This window comes from Patagioenas fasciata, chromosome 1 (assembly GCF_037038585.1).
Source record: "Patagioenas fasciata isolate bPatFas1 chromosome 1, bPatFas1.hap1, whole genome shotgun sequence".
In the NCBI taxonomy this organism is placed as follows: Eukaryota; Metazoa; Chordata; class Aves; order Columbiformes; family Columbidae; genus Patagioenas; species Patagioenas fasciata.
The window spans coordinates 214,257,276-214,282,031 of NC_092520.1; the positions used below are offsets into that span (position 1 = coordinate 214,257,276).

Here is a 24,756-nt window from a genome sequence, read left to right on the forward strand (position 1 = left end):
TCCTTTGTTAAATGGAGAGCTCCGCATTCCCAAATAATCCTGGCTGTCAGAATTCACACTTCATATTTTCATATCAAGAGTGAGTCACTGCGAGTAGAACACCAGAAGGGAAGAGCTCACCTGTATCCCATAACCACATCCACACAGGTGTGATATTTTATAACTAAAACGTAAAAATTAGCAAATCCCCAGCAGCAAACTGAGAGGTCAGGCCTCACGTAACCTGCTCGGTGTAGAACAGCACAACATTTACCAACCAAAGGTTTTGGGAGGGATGAAATCCCATCCCAGCCCCTGCACAGCAATGGTGTACAGTGGAACCAACCTCATCTGGTGGAAGATCTCAAGCCTACAGTGATACAAGGATTTAGAAATGACACAGGAGGAGAGACAGAAGACTAACACACACACACAGAGTATGTTTGGGATTGGAAGGGACCTCAGATCATCATCCAGTCCAATCCCCCTGCCAGAGCAGGAACGCCTAGATAAGGTCACACAGGAACATGTCCAGGTGGGTCTTGAATGTCCCCAGAGAAGGAGACTCCACAACCTCCCTGGGCAGCCTGGGCCAGGCTCTGTCACCCTCACTGAGAAGAAGTTTCTTCTCAAATTTAAGTGGAACCTCTTGTGTTCCAGCTTGATCCCATTATCCCTTGTCCTATCATTGTTTGCCACCGAGAAGAGCCTGGCTCCATCCTCATGGCACTCACCTTTTATATACTTAGAGACATTAATAAGGACCCCCTTAGTCTCCTCCAAACTAAAGAGCCCCAGCTCCCTCAGCTTTTCTTCATAAGGCAGATGCTCCACTCCCTCCAGCATCTTTGTTGCCCTGCGCTGGACTCTCTCCAGCAGTTCCCTGTCCTTCTGGAGCTGAGGGGCCACAACTGGACACAATATTCCAGGTGTGGTCTCCCCAGGGCAGAGCAGAGGGGCAGGAGAACCTCTCTGACCTACTGACCACCCCCTTCTAACCCACCCCAGGTCCCATTGGCTTCCTGGCCACAAGGGCCCAGTGCTGGCTCATGCTCACCCTGCTGTCCCCAGGACCCCCAGGTCCCTTTCCCCTACACTGCTCTCTAATAGGTCATTCCCCAACTTACCCTGGAACCCGGAGTTGTTCCTGCCCAGATTCCAGACTCTACACTTGCCCTTGTTCTATTTCATTAAGTTTTTCCCCGCCCAGCTCTCCAGCCTGTCCAGGTCTCTGATGGCAGCACAGCTTCCAGTGTCACCACTCCTACCAGCCTGGTGTCATCAGCAAACACATCCTTTTTCAGAATCCACTTGATAAGTGATCAATGCCAATTAGTTGAATAGACACGTTAACCAAGCTCAGGGTAATGTCCCCATACTCGTTTCAGGCTGCTCAGCTCATCAATCGTCTTCTCTTCCAGCAACGAGACTCAGGAGAAAGGCTGCATGACATGACCCGCCTGACGTCCTCTGAAGAGTTACCCTTCAATTGCCAAAAACATCTTAAATTTAGATTATATAGGAGCAAACCAGATGCTGTGGGAAGTCATGGTAACTACTGAAAAAAAGAGAGGTGATCATATTGTACCAGCTCACGTCTCCAAAAACATCAACCAGGCCACACCAAGCTTCTCCACATCCTCCTCCTCCCACCGAAACATCGGGGGTCAACACCCAAACCTACAGAGGTGCGTGCGGAGGTGCAGGTTGGTGTCCACATCACAGACAGGTTGTTTAAAAAGGTATAAACCGGCCTGTTAACCAGTGAGGGACCCACCGAACCACGAAGAGCAGGGCACTGATGAAGCTCCATGGCCTGCAAACACTTTGGGTTTATAACGGCGTTGTGTTCGGCACGCTGTAAATAAGCGGGAAGGAAGAGACAAGGCAATGTTGCGGTTGCTCTGTTGACTCAGGGACACCAGATGTTCCTGGGGGTTTTAATTTATTTATTTTTTTAACATTAAGTAATTTTGATGACTTACTTGAGAGGGCAAATTCTACATATCCGCTCTGCAGAGTAATCCCCCGGCCCTATTTCCTAATTTGTTTCAAAGGAACGGACACACTCCTGGTTTTCCTTTCCCAACCCATTTTCTGTTCGACCCCCACACCGCAGTCAGTACCAATTCCTTATCAACAACCCTACTCCACGCCAGAATTCAGCACAGTCTTGAAACCAGTGTAAAAATGTAAAAAATGGGGGAAAAAGTCATATTGTGTCTCATCATTCCAGCCGGTCCCCCTCTTCACGGTTTTAACTTCAAGGAAACGCTGCTGGCAAGCTGCAATTTCTCAAGAAAATGTGCGATACTTCCTCCCTTTCTCCCATTCTTTTTGTAAAGTTGACAAGCATCTGGAGTTTAATGCGCACTTAATGAATTCAAGCCTGTGTTGTAAATAAGTCGTTTGCGTTGCATTGAACAGCCAACATCACACTGGCACTTTTGTTCTCGGGGGCGATTGTGGAGGGTTAATCAACAGGGACCCTGTGATCCGGGTGTGTTAATTCTCATGCCCGCGCCGCCCTCCGGTGGCGTTCGGCCGCGTGGATCAGCATCTCTGCTAGAAAATGAGTCTGTAAACCAGGATTTAGCCATTTGTTGCTCAGTTTGCTTTCCCCTTCTCCTAACTCAGAGGGGAGCCATGGTTCTTACTCACTAAATGCAGCTTCTTCACCGATGCTGCAGGAAGCAGCGACGATGCTCAGCGTTCCACTCGATGCTCAGTGTTCCTCTTGTGCTTGTCCCCATTGCTCGGCTGTCCCACGAGCAGGTCACAAAGATGCTGGCGGTGGCATCGCACATGCAAAGTCCGCACCCCGCTGAGCGGGGCGCAGGAGACCACACCACCCCAAGTTATTTTGAGAGCGACCAACTGTTTGCAGCTGCAGCAGCTCACCCGTCCGCCTGCCACAGCGACCGGCGTCGTCTCGCGAGAGGGAGGGACCTCAAATACCTTTGATGATCCGGGCCGACACAACACGATGAGGTTTTTTACAGTTAGCCAGGTTTCATACTTCACATACACCATCAGATTAAAAAGCACTTCCTATGCACTTAGTACATGTTTTATTTTAAAAGCTATTTCAAACTTCCGGCTGCGCATCCAAATTTCCTGCAAGGGCAGCCTGGAATAATTTGTAAGGGAAAACTGATCCGGCAAGAAATAAATCATTTGCTATTTACTAATAAAATCAAATCCTGTTTGAGTGTAATTAGACCTTTGAAACTGTCTGGTACTGCTTTTTGCTCTTCTTGCACAAAGCCCTCTACACATTTTTTAAAGCAAGTAAATATATCCTGATACAGTTGTTTCCAACCAGGTTTCAATGGTTATACTAACCAAGAAGAACTAATCTCATTCAGAAACAACAGCGACACACACCATGATTTTCACGAGGAGCCACGAAATCACTGCTGTTCATCGAACCTCATTGAGTCTTGAGAGACTGGTGTCTCCCCTCCAGTCACAACAGCCAGAAATTGTCCGGTTTTGATGCCTCCCGAGATGGTGCCAGCTCCCAGTTGAGGGCAGAGCACACGCTCAGAGCCGGTCGGTCTTGGCTTGGTGCTGTCCCGGCTGCGTTTCTCCTCGATCCGGGCTGGTACATCTCATGCAAAGGCGTCCACCCCCAGCCAGGCTCGACTCACGTGGACACAGAGCTCGCTCGCAGCGTTTCCTGATGGTGCCGATTCAGAAACCACTTCCAGGTGAAATCTCAGGGTGGCAGGAGGTCTATACCAGCCGACCACGACTGCATGGGCTCCTGCGAGTGCAACTTCCAAACCAAAGCACACAGGAAAGCCCCCGTCTCCATCACTCATCTGTGCTACCTACTGATGAGACCCAGAACTTCTGGTCTTTCCCCCATGGGGAGAGATGAAAGAGGATGTTCATGTCCTTCCTCACAGGCGGTTTGAGTCCTGATAGCAGAGATTTGGCGTTTTCCACGATGGTTCACCTGTCACGTTGCACTGGCATCTCTCACTGGTTAAATATCATTTATTAATTCACCTTCAGGATAGATTTGATACTGTCCTTGTGCCTAGAGGGAAGCACCACTGTGGGTTTGATAAGGAAACAACGCCATTCCTCAGGGACAAGACTGATGAATATCTTAATTACGACAACTCATTTAAAATACACATTTAAACCCCTAAATCCTATCTTTCCATGGCCTTCCTTTGCTCATGAAGAGAATTTGCTGGCCTACACCTCAATCCGAGAAAACCTGGCTTTATTTCTGGAGAAACCTGTGTCACTCCGGACACCCCACAAGGTCTGAGCTGGCCTGACCTTCCAGGATTTTGAGACGTCGCCTCCTGTCAGCAGCGACACCCGATCCCCCGCACAAGGGCGAGATAAGACACGCTGGTTTACACCTCTCCTATCAAGACTGAAGCGAGCGTCTTATTTCACACCGGCTCACGGTGACGTGTGGACGGTCGCCGCGCGTCGGCCGAGACGCTGTAACTCAAGCACCAAGAGGAAACTACACAAACCAGCTCTCATTCCACAGCGTCCTCCCGTGGCATAAGATCGGTATAATGATCCTTTTCATTAGCATGGGAAAAAACTCCCTGCGTTGCCAGCCTCAAAAGACCTAAAATAAGATTGATTCTAGAAAACTAAACCAAAAGTCCTTCTATTAATGTGCCTTTTATCGGCATCTCGCGTAAAAGAGCGAACACATCACACCACAGGAAAAACCTCACACGCTCTAAGTATGGAGAAGAAACAAAGAGGACTTTACATGTATTTATTAGGAATAAAAACTCCTATTTGCTGCTGAAGTTTCTGCTGAAAGCCACCTTTTAGTGATGCGATAGGACGTTCATTTAATGATGTACAATACAATTTGCAGCAGGGCCTTTTTGCAGCTTAAATTCATATATTTAGGACTCCACTTTCAAAAATCCATCTTTTCAAATTTTAAGCAATTCGCGTAAGCTAAAAACCATTTCATTTCCTTTAAAGAACCACACAGAAATCCCAATTTCAAATTCTTTTACTTCGATCTGCACAGCCCAGAAGTCACTTGAACACTGTGAAGCAAGTGAGGCATCTCGATGCGGCTTTTTTAATTAACAGGCAAAGTGGGCTTTTAAGAATTACTGACCTAATGAGCTGCCGTTTGCCCATCGCCGACGGCGTTCCTGGCACCGCATGACGGAGCGGCCCTCGCCCCAACGGGATCGCTGCCTAAAACAGTGAGCGTGGCCCAGCTCGGCTGCATTAAGGTGCAAATGTTCTCGGTTCTAATCCTCTTTTATGGAGGGGATTAGTGGTTATGCCGGACTACCACAGAAAAATACAATAGAAGCGTGTTTTACCGCGGGAGGCGAGCGAGAGGGCGGTGATGTGACACAGCACGGTCTCCTCTAGAGGTGCGAAGTCCTGAAGGACTCGGTCCCCACGTCGCGTTAATTCAACCAGATTAGCAACCAGATTAGCAAGTAGCAAAGGACACAGCCCTAACCACACTAAATTATCTCATTTCCACCCTAAAATAGCAAGCCTGGCCCAGCCCTCCTTGATGGTTGTGTTAATGATGGAGTCTTCAGGGAGGTGCTAAACCCAGCGTGGGTTACACCAGTATGACTGGAGCTGGTTTTAGGAGGGGTGGTGACACCATAACTGGGTGAGGATATGAGGAACACCAGCAGGAATTCAACCTGTGTGTGCAGAACGTCCCAGGTAACGAACTATGCATGACAAGTTGTCCCAGACCACAAAATAAAACAAAAATAATACCTTTCTTCTTAAGACTTTAAACTTTCGCCCTTTCAATTCATTTGCCCTTTGATCCCTCAATACATAGAATCATTTTGATTGGAAAAGACCCTCAGGATGACAGAGTCCAACCATAAGCTAACCAACTCTAGCACTACCCCATGTCCCTGAGAACCTCATCTAAACGCCTTTCAAACCCCTCCAGGGATGGTGACTCCAGCACTGCCCTGGGCAGCCTGTTCCAATGCCCCACAGCCCTTTGGGGAAGAAATTGTTCCCCACATCCAACCTCAATCTCCCCCGGCGCAACTTGAGGCCGTTTCCTCTGCTCCTGGTGAACAGAGCCCGACCCCCCTGGCTCCAAGCTCCTTTCAGGCAGTTCAGAGATCAGAAGGTCTCCCCTCAGCTCCTGTTCTCCAGCTGAACCCCCCAGGTCCCTCAGCCGCTCCCATCACACTTGTGCTCCAGCCCCTCCCCAGCTCCATTCCCTTCTCTCAACTCGCTCCAGCACCTCAAGGGCTTTCTTGGCGTGAGGGGCCCAGCACTGCCCCCAGGATTGGCGGTTTGGCCTCCCCAGGTCCCAGCACAGGTTCGGTCACTGCCCTGGGCCTGCTGGCCACACCAGTGCTGGTCCCAGCCAGGATGCTGTGGCCTCTTGGCCACCTGGGCACACACTGGCTCATGTTCAGCCGCTGGCACCTACACCCCCAGGTCCTTTTCCAGCCGCTCTTCCCCAGCCTGCAGCGTCCATGGGGTTGTTGTGACCCAAGGGCAGGACCCTGCACTTGGCCTTGCTGACCCCCAGATAACTGGCCTCAGTCCATCGATCCAGACCCCTCTGTGGAGCCTCCTGCCCTCAGCACATCAAAACTCCCACTCAACTTCGTGTTGTCTCCAAACTTATTAAGTATGCACTCGATCCCCTCATCCAGATCATTGATAAAGAGATTAAACAGAACTGGCCCCAGTACTGAGCCCTGGGGACAACACTCATGACCAACTGGATTTGGCCCTGTTCACCGCAACTCTTTGGCCTGGTTCTCCAAGCCAGTTCTTTACCCATCGCAGATACACCATCCAGGCCACGAGCTGCAGCTTCTCCAGATGCTGTGGGATACGGTGTCAAAGGCTTTACTGAAGTCTAAGTACACAACACCCACAGCCTTTCCCTCACCTACATACTGCAGCTCTCCATGTTGTGAGCAAACAAAATGATGAAGAACCCAGGCCATGCTGTCTTAAAAACAAACCTGTAGGCAAACTACATACTATAATCACATTTATTTTCAAGATCTTATTCTGCCTAAGTCTGGTTTGTTGGGGTTTTTTCCCTATGCTGTTTTAGAGGACAGGGTGTGCACTCGCAGGTCTGCAGCAGCCACTGACATCAACTATATGGGGAAGAATTTGGCGATACCGGTTACCCTGCAGTGCCCTTTAGGGCACCTGAGGTGACAGGGGCGAGTTCAGTGCCACCAAAAATGAGCTATCTGCTCCCCTTAGCACCTGGAGCTGGATAAAAGGAAAGGACGGTCCCCTCCCAAAGGTTTCCTGAGGTTCAAGAACTCGTCTGCCCTGCAAAAGGTTGCAGATGAGGGGAAAAAACAACACTGGAAACTAATGAGCAAAGACTGTGAAAAGGGAAAGCGTCACCTCTGCAAATGAGGCGCGGGGTGCGCGAGAAACTCCAGCACGCGTTGCATTTGCAGCTGCATTTGTGCAGGATTAACATGGGTGGTTTTTAGGGGAAAAAAAAAGAGTGCATCTACAGCCCAACTAGATCTGAGATTTGTCTGTGAGTTGCTTAAGTACCTGCACGCTGGATTTAAAACTGGTTTGAGTATTTTTGTGTCTAGAATTGACACAGAGGCTCCTGAAGAGGCCACTGTGCTCTCCCAGTGTCCTGCTCAGCACTCAGGTAAAGGCAAAACCGTCAAACCCGAGTTATTTGTTAAAAGATAAAGCAGGGTTATAACAACCACACACACGAGTACATCCACTAATACGCTTCTTACTAACGAGTTATTTCCCCCATAGATTGGGTCAGGAGGGCTGGCAGGAGCAATACTCCACCTGAATCTCAGCCCTCCCATGCCCGTGAACATCCGAGGTGGCGCAACCGTGCTTTTCCAGGCCTCACCCACCTTAAGCCAGCACCCAAGTGGGGTTTTTCCTGCTTTTCCAGCACAACACGCAAATCCCGTGGCAATTCAATGTTTTTGGAGCTCCTGCAACACACAACCCTGCATCCGATCCACTGAAAATGGACCGCGAGGCTTTACTTGCTGCTACAGTTTTGTATTTTAGATGTCTTTCGCGGTTTGTCCCCACCACCTCCATCTACACGTGCTTCTCATTATCTGGGTTCAAATATTACAGGAATATAAACCATCTCCTCCTCGAGCAAGAGGCCAAATGTACTGATTTACCTGCCAATCACCATTAATACTCACAATGTAGAAATAATAAGCCAGGAAGAAAAGCCAACTTGCCACCCAAAGTAACTATGAGCAGAGCTCTAAATCAGCTTTTCTAGGGAAGAAGGGGAGCAGCACTATTTGAAGTCTCTTCTCCTTCAAAAGGGAGCTAAAGGATTTTCTTTGTGCCCAAGAAAGCAGCAGCAGGAGCCTCCACTGGCTGGCGGTAAAAATAAACTGATGGGGAAAAGAATTCATTTACACAGAGGATGTTGCAAGGTAAATAAAGCGTGGAGACTCTGGGGGTGTGGGATCGCAAGTATTTTTGACCCAGACTACAGGGAAGTTTTCCAAGCCTCGAAGTCATCCCCATTTGATTAATTAGCTGGTTATGTAATAAACAGTGGGAGGGACTGGGTTTCTTTCGGATGCATTTCTTGATCACCCCGGGTAGGAGCAAGAAGCACGTTCTATAAATGAAAATATACTGTCATGGTTTTGTGCTGGTGTATTTGAAGTCGGATGAGTTTTGTAAGAATAAAAGTTATTGCTGTCAGTCTGAGCAACCCATTGATTATTTATAGGCAATACAGACAGCAAATGGATAAAATTATTTTCTGCCTGTGTAAAGCAGATGTGTGAATTATCAACACCCAACCAAAAAACCCAGGACCAAGAAGTGAATGCACCTCCCTATGCTCTGTACTGCGGAGACACCCCTTTCATCCCCCTGCCCAAAAACATGCTGTATGGGCTCCAAAGGATGAAAAACAGAAGGAAAAGGAGATGATGGACTTGTCAATCCTATAGAGCCAACGTTGGGATGAATACCCCTTGCACCCAAAGCATCTTGAGAGTCTTTGTACAGCTACAACTTACACGAAGAACAATATTTTAAAAACCACAGTGTCTCATTGACATCGAAACGTCAAAGCGCATCAGGACACCTATCACTCCTACCAAAAAAAGCCTCCACGTCCCCATTTTCTGTCAACAGAAGGGACTCCGTGGAGCCTGGCAGGCGATTTATCCACCACCGAACCAGACCGGCCTCCCACACAAGTGCTGCCCATTAATCTAAAGGCATCGGGCGACCTCCAAACAACACAGCACTTGGTCCTACCCCCAGGCCTCCCCTTACTAACACCCCGCTGAGAACACAAGGTCTGCTCCTAGTTATTAACATAAACTCCACTATTCCCAAAGGATAACGGGCTCCGATGTCTCCTAATGTTTCCCATCGCATGGGGATGAACAACTCCAGCCAACCTTCCCAACGTTTGATGGGCAACTGGTTCAACACCAATTTTGGGGGATAAATCAAAAGCAACAGGACTGGAATCAGCCATACACCCCAACTATTGAACCTCATTGCAACTGCTGCAGCGGATCCACAATACACCCGAATTTTCCCCAATGCAGGAAGGTTCCTGGGTGGTCCAGGTTTAAGTTCCTGCGCGACTCTGGACCTTCAAACCTTTCTCCGCACTCCAGTGCTAACGCTACAGCCCTTACGTTGGAAAGAGGTGCTGGTGGAAGCTTAAGTTGCGGGTGGAAGAAAAAAAAAAGGAGAAGATGCTCATAATGCTCAACATTTTATGGTTTGCATCTCACTTGAAAAACAAGGAGGTTGCTGGGATATATTCACCTGGTTTGGATTTCACATGCAAAACGAGACGATGAAGAGATTCGCAAGAGCTGACACCCAGGGTCGCTCACTAACGCAGGTGATAAACATATCGGGGCAGGGAAGTATCTGCATTCAACAGTGGGAATGTGAGAAACTGGTAAACTGATCCTCTCACAAACAACTGCAGTTAACACCATAAATCACCTTTAACCGCAAAAAGCACAGCAGAGAAATCGCGCTACCTGTCACTTGACTCCTTCCCACGGAGCATCTTCAGTGGTTTGGGAGACTTAGAGCAGGACGAGTGTGAAAACCAAACTGGAATAAGTGCAACCTTTTATTCTTAATTTTGATTTACAATTGGCTGGAGCCGGTCCGGATTTTAGACAAGCGTGCTTAACAAATGGCTGCGTATCAAAGTGCTAACGAAGTTCATCATGAGTCACAACAAGGATCTGCTTCAAGTGCCACCTCAGCGCTGTTTTCCATCTTTCTACTACTAGAACTACTACATCGGAAAAGATTGATCCCCAGCACACAGCGTAAGTTATTTAAAAAGACCAAGGGGTGTATTTTTAAATTACTTTATTAAATAACTCGAGTAGCGGGTAATCAGTAATACAAAAAATCTTAACTATATTTCTTTTTCCTATGGATCTGCTTCAGAAGCAGCATAAGATAAAGCTCAACGCTAAGCTTTACAGTATTCCTTGCACTGAATATCATTGACACAGACCAATTCCCACCGACAGCACGGAGCGTTCTCACCTATAAAAGTCTGAATTGAGATTGTTTTGGTAAAAGGGACACAGGAGCACAGCAGACACAGTGGGCTCTGCTTCCTTCCTAGGGGATACTTTTCCAGATTGTAGGATGGTAAGGCAAAAAAGTAATAATTCCCAAAGCCTTCAAGAGACTGAGAAGCTGGCTGGAAATCTCCCTCAGTTGGTCAATGAAGAGCAGGTGGAAGCGGTAAATGGAAACATTCCCTGTGCATGCACATGGCAGCACGAGTTTGATATGATGTAGCCTAGAAGCCAAATTTACACTAAAGGCGGCCCCAGTGCACCCATCCTGGGCTCCCACAGCCATTTGTGCTTCTTTATTTTCACTTACGAGGCTGAAACCTTCCAGGCTTGAGCTTGTCAGAAGTGAAACTGGCTGGTTTAAGTCTAAGAAAAGATGATTCAGGCTCCTGAGTGATAGAGAACTTACGAAATTCCAACACTTGCAACAGTCCTCACGCCAAAGTTGCCACCTGTGCAGCCCATAGGGCACGGGGCTTTCATCCACGAAAGCTGAGACAATTAACTGAAGCGTAATTATGACAGCGCGTAAAACCCCACAAGGCCAACCTTACTCAGAAGCAAAGTGGCCTTCGCTCACCGTATTTTAATCTCTATGAGCAAGTTTATGCCACAAGTTTTCGCGATGGAGCTATAGAGAAGGGCTCTCGTTGCCACAGCTCTTTTTTGCCAGGATGGTTTATTTACTTAGGTTCAGGGTATTTCTTCTTCTAGCACACCGAGCAGCACAGCTGGGACGGCACGATCCGCATCACAGACGTGTGTCAGGCTAAATTACACGCACATTCCATGGAGCAGAAAGCCACGTTACCTCCAGAGGAGCATCCGTGCGGCACAGAAGGTGCGAAATGCCGCGAGTTAACGGGGCCCGCGGAAAAATTTCCATTAACCAGAAAGGCGGCGCTTTTGCCGCTCCGCGCCAAAAATCACATTGCGAACGCCGGCTGCCAAGGAGCGACGCTTTACGAGACCCGCGCTTCATCCCACCTACGGAACGCAAACGTACGTCGGGCCACACACTTTGTCAAACGCAGATGCCAGTGCAGTACATGAAACTGTAAGAACCGCACAAACCACGCGCTGGAGCAGACAGAGGGTTCCCCTGCTCGCTGTATTTATGGTAAGAGCCCACGCTTCTCATGGTAAAGCCTGCACATAAATGACACGTGGTTTCTGCAAAACAACTGCGATACAATAAAATACAATAAAAACCAACAGCGATACTCTATAAAATAGTAAAGACATGCAGAAAGTTACATGAGCTGCTTTAATTAAACACTAAATACTTATCCAAGATGGACAAAACTCTGAAGAAACCCAGTGCCACCCTGACCTTTCCCAAGTTACCATCGCTGTCACGCATTTCCTCTTTCCCCCTCGACAACAAAAACTGTTGCTCCCACTTCTACCACAGACGCAAAAATCTAACTTAAAAAGATAAAGTTTCTCCCTCATCTATTTCCCGAACAACAGGTTTTAAAAACGAGCAGCTGTGATGCAGATGGCCCAGAAGACGAGGTAACGCTGCTGCTAAGGGGTGGACACAAGTTGCCATGATGTAACCAAGGAAACTCTGTAAAATAACGAGCGCACAGAGCCACCACAACACTGAAAATCCCCTCAGAGCGTCCAGGACACGCAAAGAGGGTCTAAAACTGCGCCTGGACAGCAGCAAGGGTAACGCATTGGAGCTAAAAAACAGAACAGCCCTTCCTAAGATAAAACCCCTGAATTGTGGAAATAAGGAAAATGGTTCCAGTGGAGGGGGGAAAACAAAAAATCGAGATCCAAATCTTGAAGACATGCACAGAAAACACCTCCCCACGCTATGAAAATTATCTGTAGCTGCAAAAAAGCTACGACTCAGTAATCTCAGATGTATAAAGGCTTTTGAGGCAAATACTTCTGCCCTGTAATTATTATTTACACCAACGAGGTCCTGAGCACCCCAGCGACAAACCAGGTCTCTCCTGAGCCAGATGTTGTATAACCCAAGAACAAAGAGACACGACTTATTTCCCCTTTTGGGGATATTAGATGGGGAAAAAAACCCCAAAAACCTGAGTGATTAACAGCATTTAAAGTCGCTGCCCTGCTCCCCAGGTCGCATACAAAAGGGCAGCGGTGCTGCCACAGGGCATCCATTTGCTGTCAGGAAAATAAAAAGATAATTAAAAAAAAAAAGGGGGGTGGGGGGGAATGAAAGGGAAAAGGAAGAAGCCCCGCAAATGGCTGCGGCCGCGACCCAAGTTCCGTCCCCGGCGCGGCCCGGAGGAACCTGCTCCTGCTCCTGCTCCCGCTCCCGCCGCCTCCGCCCGCCCCGGCCAGACGCGTGGGCCCGGCCCGGGCCCGCACCCGCCCTCCCCTTCCCCCTTCCCCTCCCTCCCCGTCCCCGCTGCCCCCCCGGCGGGGGGCGCTCGGTCCCCCCGGGCTCCCTCAGCGGCGGCCGGGAGAGGCCCCCGGCGCCCCGCAGGCCCCGCGGCCGCCGCCCCGCCGCCAGCCCCCCCCTTCCTCCATGGCCGGGCGGGAGAGGCCCGCGGGCCGCCACGCTCCCCCCACCCCGGCGGGGCCTAGCGCGGCCTAGGCGGCCCCGCGGCGGCGCTGAGGGGAGGCGCGGGAGCCGGAGCCGGGGGTGCCTGAGCGGCCGGCGGGGGCCCCCGCGTTGCTGCGGCTGCGCCGGGGCTGGAGGAGCTGGGAGATTGCGCGGTAGGACACTCACCTCAGAGCGGCTGCGCTGCGGCGGGCCTGCGCCGTGGAGCCTCTGCCGGGCGGCGGCCGGGGAGGGAGGCGAGCGGGGACGCGGCGCGGCTCGCCCTGAGCCGCCGCAATGGCGAGCGGGAGAGGCGGGGACCGGCGGCGGCGGCGGCGGCGGGAGGAGGCCGGGGGAGAGAGGGAGAGAGGGGGGGGAGGAGGACGTATGGCGTCATAGCCCGGCGCCGCCGCCATGATGAGGAGGGCGAGGGCGGCGGCGGCACCATGTGCGGGAGGTCGGGCCGGCGGAGGGGCGAGGGAGGAGGCGGCGGCGGGGAGCGGGCGGCCGGCGGCGCCATGTTGGGGAGGTCGCGCCGCGCGTCCCCTGCAGGGAGTGCGGGCGCGGAGGGGCCGAGGGGGCGGTGGCGCCATGGGCGCCATCTTGGGGAGGTCGCGCCCGTTCTCCCCTTCAGCGGGGAGCGGCGGAGGGACCGGGGCTGGGCTGCGGTCCCAGTGGTGTTTTTCTGTGGAAAAAGTATTTAAAACCATCCCAGCCTGCTGCTCGTCAATGGATTTCCTGCCTGTACTGACGAGAAGCTGCCGAATTAGTGTACACTGTGCTTAAGTTATAAAAGACGTACCCATCGTTAACCCATTGACATCAGATAAATGCTTTCTGACCACCTGCAAAACGATATATTTCAAGTTTTAGACCCTTCTGCATGACAAGGGGGAGACAGAAGATTAAGTGATACATTGTTTAGAAGCAGAGTGCTTAGTTTATATTTAACTAATAATTAATAGATGTAAGTAAACAATTATAACATCATCAATTATTTCTTAGTATGTGTCAAAAATTTCAAAAATTGTAATGCATATGTAATAATTATGTGAATATAAGCAATGCAAGAGCATCCAGTCTTTGGAGCACTTATGGAGAATGATCCCCAGTGCTGATAAAGAACGGCGCTTAACAATATCATGGACTCTGCTCTTAAGTTTATTTCTCTGTTTCAGTTCGGTGCCACGTGCCACCCTGGTGGTTTCGGGGTGGGAGAAACCACATTGCTGAGCTAATCTGGGTTAAAAAAATAAGATAAAAAAGATGAAACCAAGATGTTGCGAGGCCTGGGGGGGGTGTGTGCGGGGCCATCTGTTTGTAGCTGTAAATCTGCACCCGCAGCTGGGGCTGCTCCGAAACGCGTCTTGGTTCCCTTCCACGTGGACAATACACGGTGAAAAGAGCCTTGGCAGCCCGACCGCCTGCGTTGTACCCTGAACACAAACACAGCCCACAGAGCCTCTCGTTTCCGGCACCGCCCGGTGGGTACCGTTAAAATTAATTCGTCTTTAGCCCTATTAATTACCATTCGTGGTATATGGACGCTAATAATTTCTTTTATTACCACGTTAGGGCTCCGAGACGTCTATTAGGATCATGGAAGAAGGTTTTCGCATTCAAAGGCTGCTGCTGGGTTTTCAGGAGGAACCTGGAATATGAAGGAGAAGGGTTTAAATCCCAGCAGGAAAACGAGACGGCGGGAATAAAACCAAGTATAAATCTGTGTTTTGTAGGAGGGAGGCTTAAGATGGGTGAACCAAAACTGTCAAGTTTGTTTTCTCCACGCCTAAAGAACAACATGGGAAATACGGCTAGGAGAAAAGTTAACAGACGCTTGTTAAGAGCAGGCTGGCAAGCGGAATATTTTCAGTAATATTCCCTCATTAAGGATCTGGTGTGTTTATTGTGCACTCTGTGCTCGAGATCGGGCGGGTCAAAAATTCAGTAGGGCAATTATAACTTTATTTTTGTTGGCATAGAATGTATGTGATTTGTTTTACTTCAGGACATCAGCCTACCCTCTGCTGCTAGTAGAAATGTCATTGTAGAATGTCGTAGTACTAAAAATGATAACATTTTTGTCATTATACTAATATCCACCACTGGGATTTTACAACTTCCCTCAAAGGATGCAGCACAAGCCCCTGTAAAAGGGGATGTGTGTGCCAGCTCACTGCATTCTGCAAACTTAACGATAGGCAAGTACAGAAAATACAGAAATAACTTCATCTGATAGGTGGCGTGAAACACGGCCACCCGTTTTTTTCCTCTTTACAAGTAGATGACTTCTTAGGGCAGGATGCAATGACCATCTGAAGATGCAAGAATATGGAAAGCACGGTGTGGAAAACAAACGTGAACCAGTGTTCCTGGTCTGCAGAGCCATCTGAGGTGACTGGCACCCGCATCAGGTCAGCTCAGGACCGACCATCCGCTCTGCAGAGTCACTTCCATGGTGCTCCTGCCTTTTTGGCGATCTTTGCTGCCATGTGCGCGTTGTGGGGAAAACAACGCGCCTGCTTTTCTCATGTCGTCTTACACTTAATCACTCTGAGTTTTGGATGCTCTGGATTTCTGTCGTTGGCCTCCCGTAGGTACAAAACGTGGATCAAAGCCAAATAATGACCTACGCCAGCTGCTGAGATGATTGTGACTTTTGCTGCGGAGCCACGAAGGTGTTTTGGCCGGGGCTCGCTGCTCCGGGTGCCTTGCCAAGGAGGCAGCTGGTGCGGACTGTAGCACCAGCGGAATTCCCCCATGCTAGCCGGCAGTTTTGGAGCAGCGCCGCAAGCACCGAGACCTGGGGCCGTGCCACCCAACAGGCCTGGTGTGACCCACGGTGACGCAGAATCTCTGCAGGAGGAAGATCACGCCCTGGTACATGACGGGAAGGTTGATCTTGGTGAGCCACCAAGAAAATTTCATAATGGTAGGATGTGATAATACTGGAAGAGCTTTGGAACACTCCGGAGTCTCTCCCATTGGAGGTTTTAAGAACAGGTCAGACAAAATACCACTCAGGAATGCTGTAGCTAGAATTCCTCCTGCCTCAGGGGGAGGGATGGATGACATGACGCCTCAGGGGGAGGGATGGATGACATGACGTCTCAGGGGGAGGGATGGATGACATGACGTCTCAGGGTCCCATCCAGGTGCATATTTTCAAACCACATGTTGCTAATGGGTTTGGAATGGGCAGAGCAACCTACGGGCTTGTGGAAGTGCACGTTTATGAGTCAGTGGCTGTTCAGTGTGCTGAGACTGTGCCTGGTGCACTTGCTTATTTTTCTTTCCACCCCTCTCAAAGTGCTTTTAGGGAGGAGAGAGGAGAAAAGGGAGAGGGAGAGGGAGAGGGAGAGGGAGAGGGAGAGGGAGAGGGAGAGGGAGAAGAGAGACGAGAAAAGAAGAGGAGGAGAGGGGAGGAGAGGAGAGAGAGAAGAGAGAAGAGAGAAGAGAACGCACACTGGACCAAAGCCTCTCAACAGGAAACAGCATGGATGTTCATTTGGGATGTACCAGAAAGGTCCTCCAGAGAGGCAACATTTCCCAGTATGAGCAAACTCTTCCTCTTTGAAATGAGCATCAGCACGTCTCCCCAGGTTCTCATGGAGATACAGGCTGTGCTGTGTCACAGAGGCATAATCCTATATGAAAAGGATTGGGAAAAGAGTATCTGCGCCTACGAATGTCCATTTTGCCAGCAGGAGGGTAGGGAGCCTGGCCCGTGCACCCATGGGAATGTCACAGGCTGGTCAGGACGTGTATCCAGCATTTGGGGAAGGAACAGCGATGCACGGTGCGGAAAGGAGCTCTGGTAACAGGGCAGGCCCGGAAGGGTTCACCCATCCGCATCCTGGGTCTGGGAAGAGAAAATGTGGAAGGGATAAGGTGAGGACAATGTGATAAGTTACCAGCTGGATGTGTCTGCTCAGGTGCTGTGAGGCGGTGGGAGAAAGGCTGGAACAGCGAACAGGGTGTTTTAGCAGATCACCTTGTCTTTGGTTGGTGGCTTCTGGGACAGAGCATAACACAGATGAGTAACAAGGAAGGATTGCTTAGGAAAAGATGCACAGGAAAGCACAAGGGGAACGGGGGTGCCTGGATCCATGAGCTGGCACTGCTTTGTAACATGGGTGGGTTGTTACCAACGGTTTGAAGTGGCTTTTGGACTTTAGCCATTAAGTGCCACCAACCTTGGGTCACAGGTTTTGTGTGTTTTCAGGTGCCACGGTCGGGTCTGTGCACAAGACCCCCAACTCCAGTGAAGACTTTTCTTCTGTGGGAGGGTGGCTGCGTTACAACCAGGTGTGCAAGCGTGAAAAAGTACTATTGACCGTTAAGGACCACAAACAGAAATGACATTTTCATAGGGGGAAGAGACACGTGCCCTGTGGGGGACTACAGTGGGTCCGTGGATTCCTGGATGGAGGGCATTGGAATAGAAATTAGCTTTGAAGATATGAAGGCCTACTTGTGAGAAAGATGGGGGTAAAGGAGTATCCAGAGATGTTAAGGATGTACCCGTGAGAGAGAAGGGAATAGAAGAGTAACACTGATGATAGCAAAATTAGCCAAGGAGATGTTACTGCTGTAACTTGTAACCAACAGTGAAGGGACACATGAATTGGTAAAACTGTATAAAAATGCACTTGTGGCAATAAATGGCATCTACTACTTTCATCCTGGAAGAACTTGGTCCATGTTGTTTGTCCGTCTCAACCACGACAGTGCCCTTAGTAGTGCATTTAGCACATCTCGTAGACCAGGTCAGTCCAACACGTTGCTCAGGTCAGCTAAGCCAATGTAGGGAGAAGGGACATTTCTCCAAAAAGTGTTTCAGTGTAGCTTAAAGACTTCCTAAACACACCAACTCTTGCTTATTTTATGGTAGCAGACATTACAACAAACAAGAATCTCATACCTTCCTGGGTTTAGATGATCTCTGGCGTGCTGGAGGTGAAGGAGCCGCACGTGGTCGTACAGCAGAAGACACGTTCCTGGCAGCAATTCTCTGCAGGGCCTGCTTGCCACAGAACATCCGAGCTGCCTCCGAGTTACAACATCTGCTGCCCGTTGGGACTTCTTGGCTGCCTGTGCCTGCGAGCGACGGAAGAGGTGGAATCCCAGCCACTTGGCATCTTGGATCATCAGGGGAGAAAAAGTGGCTGGGTCTTTTTTCTTTCCTATGGAGCTTTTATTCATCTTTATCCCAGAGAAAAGTAAGTGATTCACCCACTATGCTGTAAATGAAACACTCTGATGATTTAGTTGAACTGACTGAGCAGTTTTTAAACATTTGCAGTGCAGACTGAAGGGGCAAAGGCTGCAGATGCAGCTGCTCAGCTGCTCCCTTCTCTCCCTCTTTTTCAGATTTAAAAAATTGCATCCATTTCTTTCCTTTAATATGAGTCTTTGCAACACTGATTGTTCAATAATGTGCAATAAAGCAGATTTGCACGGCTTATAAAGAGGCAGGCTGGTTTTCAGTACTCTGGGGAGAATGTTGATCATGCAATGGGTTTGTTATAAGTAGCCTTGATTGGGCTCTGGCTGCCACAGCTTTTCTGGAGCCAGATTAGCCCAAAGCTGAGTCTGAGTTTTGGGTGGATTCTTGTGATTAAAAGCGCTGTTATAGTTTGTGTAATCACCAAAATCTTCGCAGGTGCAATCACTCCATAGAGCTGCTCCTGGTAGGGTAGCGGACTCCTGCAGCATCTCCCAGAGCCTGTCAGGGCCCTGCAAATACAGATTTCTGGTCTTTCATCTCAGTGTCCCGTCTCTTCAATTTAGATCCTTACACCTAGCTCTTCACCTTTGTGCTACTGTATATAAAGACACTCCTCAGATGTTTTCAGCTCAAATGCCGTTTAAGTTTTGCATACACTGATCTTTGTGTTTTTCTGCACAGGGTATGAAAAGCATCTAAAGGTATCCAGGGTTACAGTGCAACATGGGACAGAGCGAAGAGGCTGAAGATAATACAGAATCATAGAATCGTTTCAGTTGGAAGAGACCCTCAGGATCATCGAGTCCAACCATAAGCTGACCAACTCTAGCACTAACCCATGTCCCTAAGAACCTCATCTAAACACCTTTTAAACCCCTCCAGGGATGGTGACTCCACCACTGCCCTGGGCAGCCTGTTCCAATACCCCACAGCCATTTCCATGCTGAGTCTTGTCCCATACCAGCTCTGTGCTACCGCTGGAGCACTCGATAAGCCCAGTTCTAAATCGTGGGACTGGGCCAGCGCTGCTCCAGCGAGCTGGGGTGACACCTCCTTAAACCAGCTGCCGCTTCCTTAACACAGACCGTAGCGTACAGTCCTTCCAAATAACGTGCTGCTGCAACGCCTTTTGCACAGGGCTGCGAATCCGCTCATTGCGAGATATTCCTTCAGGTCCAATCCGCTTTTCTTAAGGAAACCAATTCCCCCAGCAGCCACTGAAGAGTGATTACACCGAGCTGGATATTTCTGATGTGCTTTTCTTCGTTTCTCAAGGCAGTTTCGCCTAAACTGCAAAACAGCAAGGTGGTTTTCCCCAGCTGGGTCAGCCGTCTGAACACAGTCCCACTTGGCTATTATTAGCAGGGCTGAGTTTACAAGTGTGCGGGAGCGATAAGCTCGAGACGACTGCGCTTCCTTGCCAAGGAGCCGTCTCGCTCCACTCCTCCACGTCTAAGATATCGCTGCACTGAAGTCAGGAGGTATTTTTGCTCTCTGAAGAGGGGTGCCCAAAAGGCGCCGGTGGGCTGGTTTCCTTTGAACGGAAGATTAGACAGAGAGAACATCTCACGCAGTTTTACCCTCATGGTTCAAAGCGCCAGAGTCACGGAAGTTTTTACGTTTTCTGATACTCCTTTTTATGGCCTTTACCCCAAATTCTTTAGGAACTGCTGTTCACAAAAGGGCAATCCATGTTTCAGGTTCAAATCCCAATCTTTAGACAACTCTTACTTCCCATAAGATACTAAACATCAGGATGAAGGGATGGGGAAAGCGTCGAGGATATCACTGCTGCAGCACAGCAAGAGATTCAATAGCAATTTCTGTTCTCCATGCAACTTTCAACCCCCGGCACTGCAAACAGGCTCCAGCTGGCTGGATTATATTTTATTTGGGGAAAAAATGAAAAGAACTGATGGAGTTGAAGATGTCCCTGCTCACCGCAGGGGCGTGGAGTAGGTGGCCCTTAAAGGTCCCTTCCAACCCAAACTATTCTATGATTCTCTGATTCTAGAACCCACAAACCACGGCCATATTGGTTTCCCTGGACTCCTCACTTTGTGAGCATCATACATTTCTGTATCCACACTAAATTTGAATTTGCTTTTTCAGTAAAATCTTATATATCACGGTGAGTATAGAATCATAATTTCAGTTGGAAGAAACCCTCAGGATCATCGAGTCCAACCATAACCTAACTCTAGCACTAAATCATGTCCCTAAGAACCTTGTCTAAACATGGGACAGGTCTCACTAGAAGTTCCTGTCCCTAAACAAGACACTCAGGGCTGCTTTAAGCCTCGGCATACGTTTAATCAGAGGAATCACATCCTGCTCTTCCTGTGTGAATCAAGACCAGTCCAGGGATTGATGCAGACATTTAGATTTAGGGGAAAATTAATCCCGAGTCTCAGTTTTACGACTCTCGTGTAGCAACATGTGAGAAGAAAATCTGCACGTTGGAGGTGTTAATTGGCACCTTGTGCTGATGAAGCAGGAGCGTTGTGAAGCACGGAGGAAAGCAACAAGTACAACAGGTTTTAAAAACGCAACCAAGGAATGAAAGGCTGAAAGTTGTGCACTTTCTTACCCTAAAGAGCTGAAAGCAAGGAGTTTTAAGAGAAAGGAGACAGAACAATCCTCACTTTGTGAGAGATTGTTGTAAAGATGGTCTGGAGCTGTGGGTTACGGCTCAAGCAAGAAGAGTATCAACTACCAGTGTAAGAGCTTGAGATGTTTCCTATTCTACTATCTGCTTTCTGGTGATGGCAACCGAAACGACGCAAGCATAAGGCAATGGGAAAGGATGAGGAATCAATAAAAGTGTGTAATTTCTAAGAAAACAGAGCTACTGTTTGGGCAGTTCCCAAAGGGCAAGCTATAATTATCAGATACTCCCAAAATACTATATCTATTTTCGGAAGGTGCTGGGCTTCCTGGATAAAGTATCTCAGGAGCCAAAGCAACAGGTGACAGGAGAAGGACTCTTGCTTTCAAAGACACCATTTCAGGCCCTACCGTTTGAGAGGAGTCGGACACCACGGCGAGCTCAGGGTTATACTGGAATGAGACGAAGAGCCTCACGCGTGGAAAGCTGCCATACACCCCAGCAGAAAACGCCTTTTCCCTTGGCCTGGGAGCTTCGGCTTTGCATTTCCAGAAAGCTTTGCCTGCCTCGAAGAGCTGAAGCACAAGGCGAGATTAAAAAATCGAGATCGCTAGAGGAGGCAATACAATCAACAGTGTTAGAAAAAGCAGCGATTTCTTAAGGATTGGCTTTTTCTTCCTTTGATTTCTCCAAGCACTGTGCCAATAAAATTGCAAGTCGTGGCAGAAGCTTTACACCAACACCAACCATAGTTAGGAAGCTCTTTTCTGAAGCAACTGATGTTGCGAGATATTAATAACTCGTTTTCCATAGAAAGGTCAGTTTAAGAAAACTAGGAACATGACCCCACTCATCTACATCATCCAGCCCTCACCTCTGCCTTTAGGCATTGATAAAATCTGTTTACAACCCAACCAAACTCTACAGACATTGAATAGATATTCTCAACAGACCCCTCCTCTTCTCTGATGGACAATAATCTTAGACATGCAGAGTGTTCCCGCTTGCTCCTCCACAACCATCACCAGTGAAGGATGCATTCAATCCAGGATGGGAAGCTCCCAGGACCGTCAAAAGCAAATGATGCAGAACAGACATTGTCTCCACCATATTGCAGCTTCAACCCGCAGGACATTTTGAACTGCTGTCAAGAAGAAACCCACAGAAGATACCACAGACAAACGAGAAGGGAGCCTGATTGTTCCTGCTACGCAGCGAGCAATCCAAGTAGTTGTAACTGTCTATTCAACATGCAAAGCGCTACATCATGTACTATGACAGTACAACCATCCGATGAGGAATTGGGGGCAGATTTATTCTACAAACATTTTTTTCAGACCAAGAGAGGTGAAAAATGTCATAGATAATGCATTAATTTTTCCAGGAATGAAATACTTTAAGGAATGAGTGGTTTGCTGCAAGTGTGACAAACATCAAACTTCAGGGTCCAGCAATGGTTGTGCCTCATGTGCCCATTTCCCGTCTCCTTTTATCTGTAAGGACATCCCAACATGACAAGATCCAGCTGAGACGTGCGAATCAAGGTGAGATGACCCGCGTTTGAAGCCTCTTTTAGGTGTGTCGACCATATCACTGCCAAGAAAACTCCAGATAAACCCGTTATTTAACCAACCCAACTGGAATTCAAACCTCGTGGCTTCTGATCTCACATCTCAGCGTTCACGGAGAACTCATGGCCGTGGTTATCTTCTGTACTTCACCCAAGACACCTCCTGTTAAGTGATGTGGAAAAGGAGCCCTCAAGAGATGTGCAACCTGCTCGGATCACCCTGAGAGAGAAGGAAGATGTTGTGAGGGTAAATCTCATTTTGAACTTGCACTAGACAGCATCATTTTTGCTCTTGTCCCAGGATCCCTGTACTCCAATCTACCTGCCAGCATTAAAAAGGTTCGTTTGGGTTTTTTAGATTGTAGGAGCGCTTGGCCTATCGCTTGCCATTTCAATATTAAAAGATATTCTAACATTGAGCAGTAATTACAGGTGAACTTTTAAAGCATTTGGTCCAAGCAAAGTGCTCCCTTCATGGCATATAATAATGGCCATTCCAAGGAAGCCGCTATAACCATGCGTTGCGTTAAATATTTTCCTCATTTTTCTTAAACATTTCTCTCTCTTAGTGCTGATTACAGCTAGAAATGCTGACACTAAGCCAATCGTTTGCATAAAAAGGATTTCACACTCAATTTACTTCAGCTTAATCGTAAATATATCAGACCTTAACAGTAAATCCCTTTGGCTGTTTCTCCTAAGTCATGTAGCAATAGCCTAGAAGGAACGCAGAGTCCTTCAAGGATGCGGTTTTATTTTAAAATTATGGTTCTTTTAACAAAATTATGTGCAACCTAACCAAGAAATTAAAGGAAAAAGGTATTTTCTCCCCAGGATTCTCAACCCCAAGGTTGTTGGGGTGGGAAGGCACTAGAAGCTGCTTCTAAAAGGATCCTCAAAAGCACCTGCCAGAAGCAGGACTCCCAAACTCATTGAATGTCTTTAGCAAGCTACCAGCAACTGGGTGATTATACTGTGAATAACGCACTAGGATGTAACAAAACCATCCCGGCATCCAAAATGGAAAACCCCGATACCTGCGGGTGCCGCGGTGCCCGGACGGCACATCTCAGAGAGCAATGTTCCGTAAGTTCGAGTCTGTTGTTCTTTCTGGTCTTCTGTACAATTCCTAGGAAAAGAGAGGGGGGAAATGACTTGTGCTTTTTTCTTTTAATAAACAGAAAGCTTGAAAGAGAGGCTTCTAAAAAGAGAGTAAAATTGGGCTTTCATCTTCCTGGAGGACATAAGAAAGGACAGTGGGGACCACAATATTGAAAAATGAGTTAACAGGAGTAAACCTACTAAAAACTGTATTTTATTTACTTCTGCTGACACTACTTAGTGCCAACTTCTAATATATGTTTTGGGTGAAACTTTTTCTTTAAAAATTCACCATAGTAACCTCTTCATTACGGAGACACCGGTTATAAGCAAAAGAGTCCTCAGTATCACCCCCTGAAGTCGGGAAATAACAGCCAGGGCAGTTCCTAAAATGAGAAATGAGACAAAGATACAAGCCTTACGTATCCTAAAGATCCACGGTGCTTTTCTTAGTGTAAAAATAAGGGACACCAGGCAATACAGAAATGGTGACCGAAGGAAAGAGTAAAGGGGGGAAACTGTTGATACACAGCTTGAAATCTTCTAATACCAAATGTGGTGAATAATACCTGGTTTTAAACTTTATATATATATATATAGCCATCACTCCCATCCCATAACAGTCCTGTGACTCTCCCCTCCCCACCCACCAACACGCACATCGACATCCAGCGTATTTTTAGCAGCGGGACTTCGGTGTCCAAGTCCCTACAGGACACGTGAACCTCGCGTCCCCAAAGCACGGCTGCTCAGTAATAGAGAAACCAAAGGGAGCCCAAATACTACAAAAATATAACTCCAAGTAGTAGAAAAAATGCAAGAGATGATGCACATAACGCTGTGCCCGTAAAGCAAAGGGCTTCTCCAACTTGCAGTTTCCCCTCAAAAGATTCCTTATGGATTTGAGCGGAACGGGATGTATTCATCATCAACTCAGGTGACAAGTTCTGCAGACTCTTGTAGGTTGTGATAAACCAGAAATACCTGCAAATGTCACCCCACGGGAGAGGGGACTCCCCATAAAGTCATGTCCGCTTGAGCCAAAGATTGTCCCTTAGAAGTCGGCAGCACAGCTGTGGCAATGAAATGACACGTTAAATAGAGAACCGAGGCATTCGAAGCCCAAACTCTTCTTTAGAGATGTCTGTT

The 24,756-nt window shown here is 48.4% G+C and overlaps 1 protein-coding gene across 1 annotated transcript in view; it reads right to left on the reverse strand.

Moving 5' to 3' along the window:
• The window catches only part of NRF1 (nuclear respiratory factor 1), a 73,420-nt gene extending 59,978 nt beyond the window's left edge, over positions 1–13,442 (reverse strand). The window contains exon 1 of the mRNA XM_071803563.1: positions 13,288–13,442. The gene's annotated coding sequence lies outside the window, so the exon portion shown is untranslated. The remainder of the gene's footprint in view (positions 1–13,287) is intronic.
• Between the last annotated feature and the right edge of the window lie 11,314 nt (positions 13,443–24,756).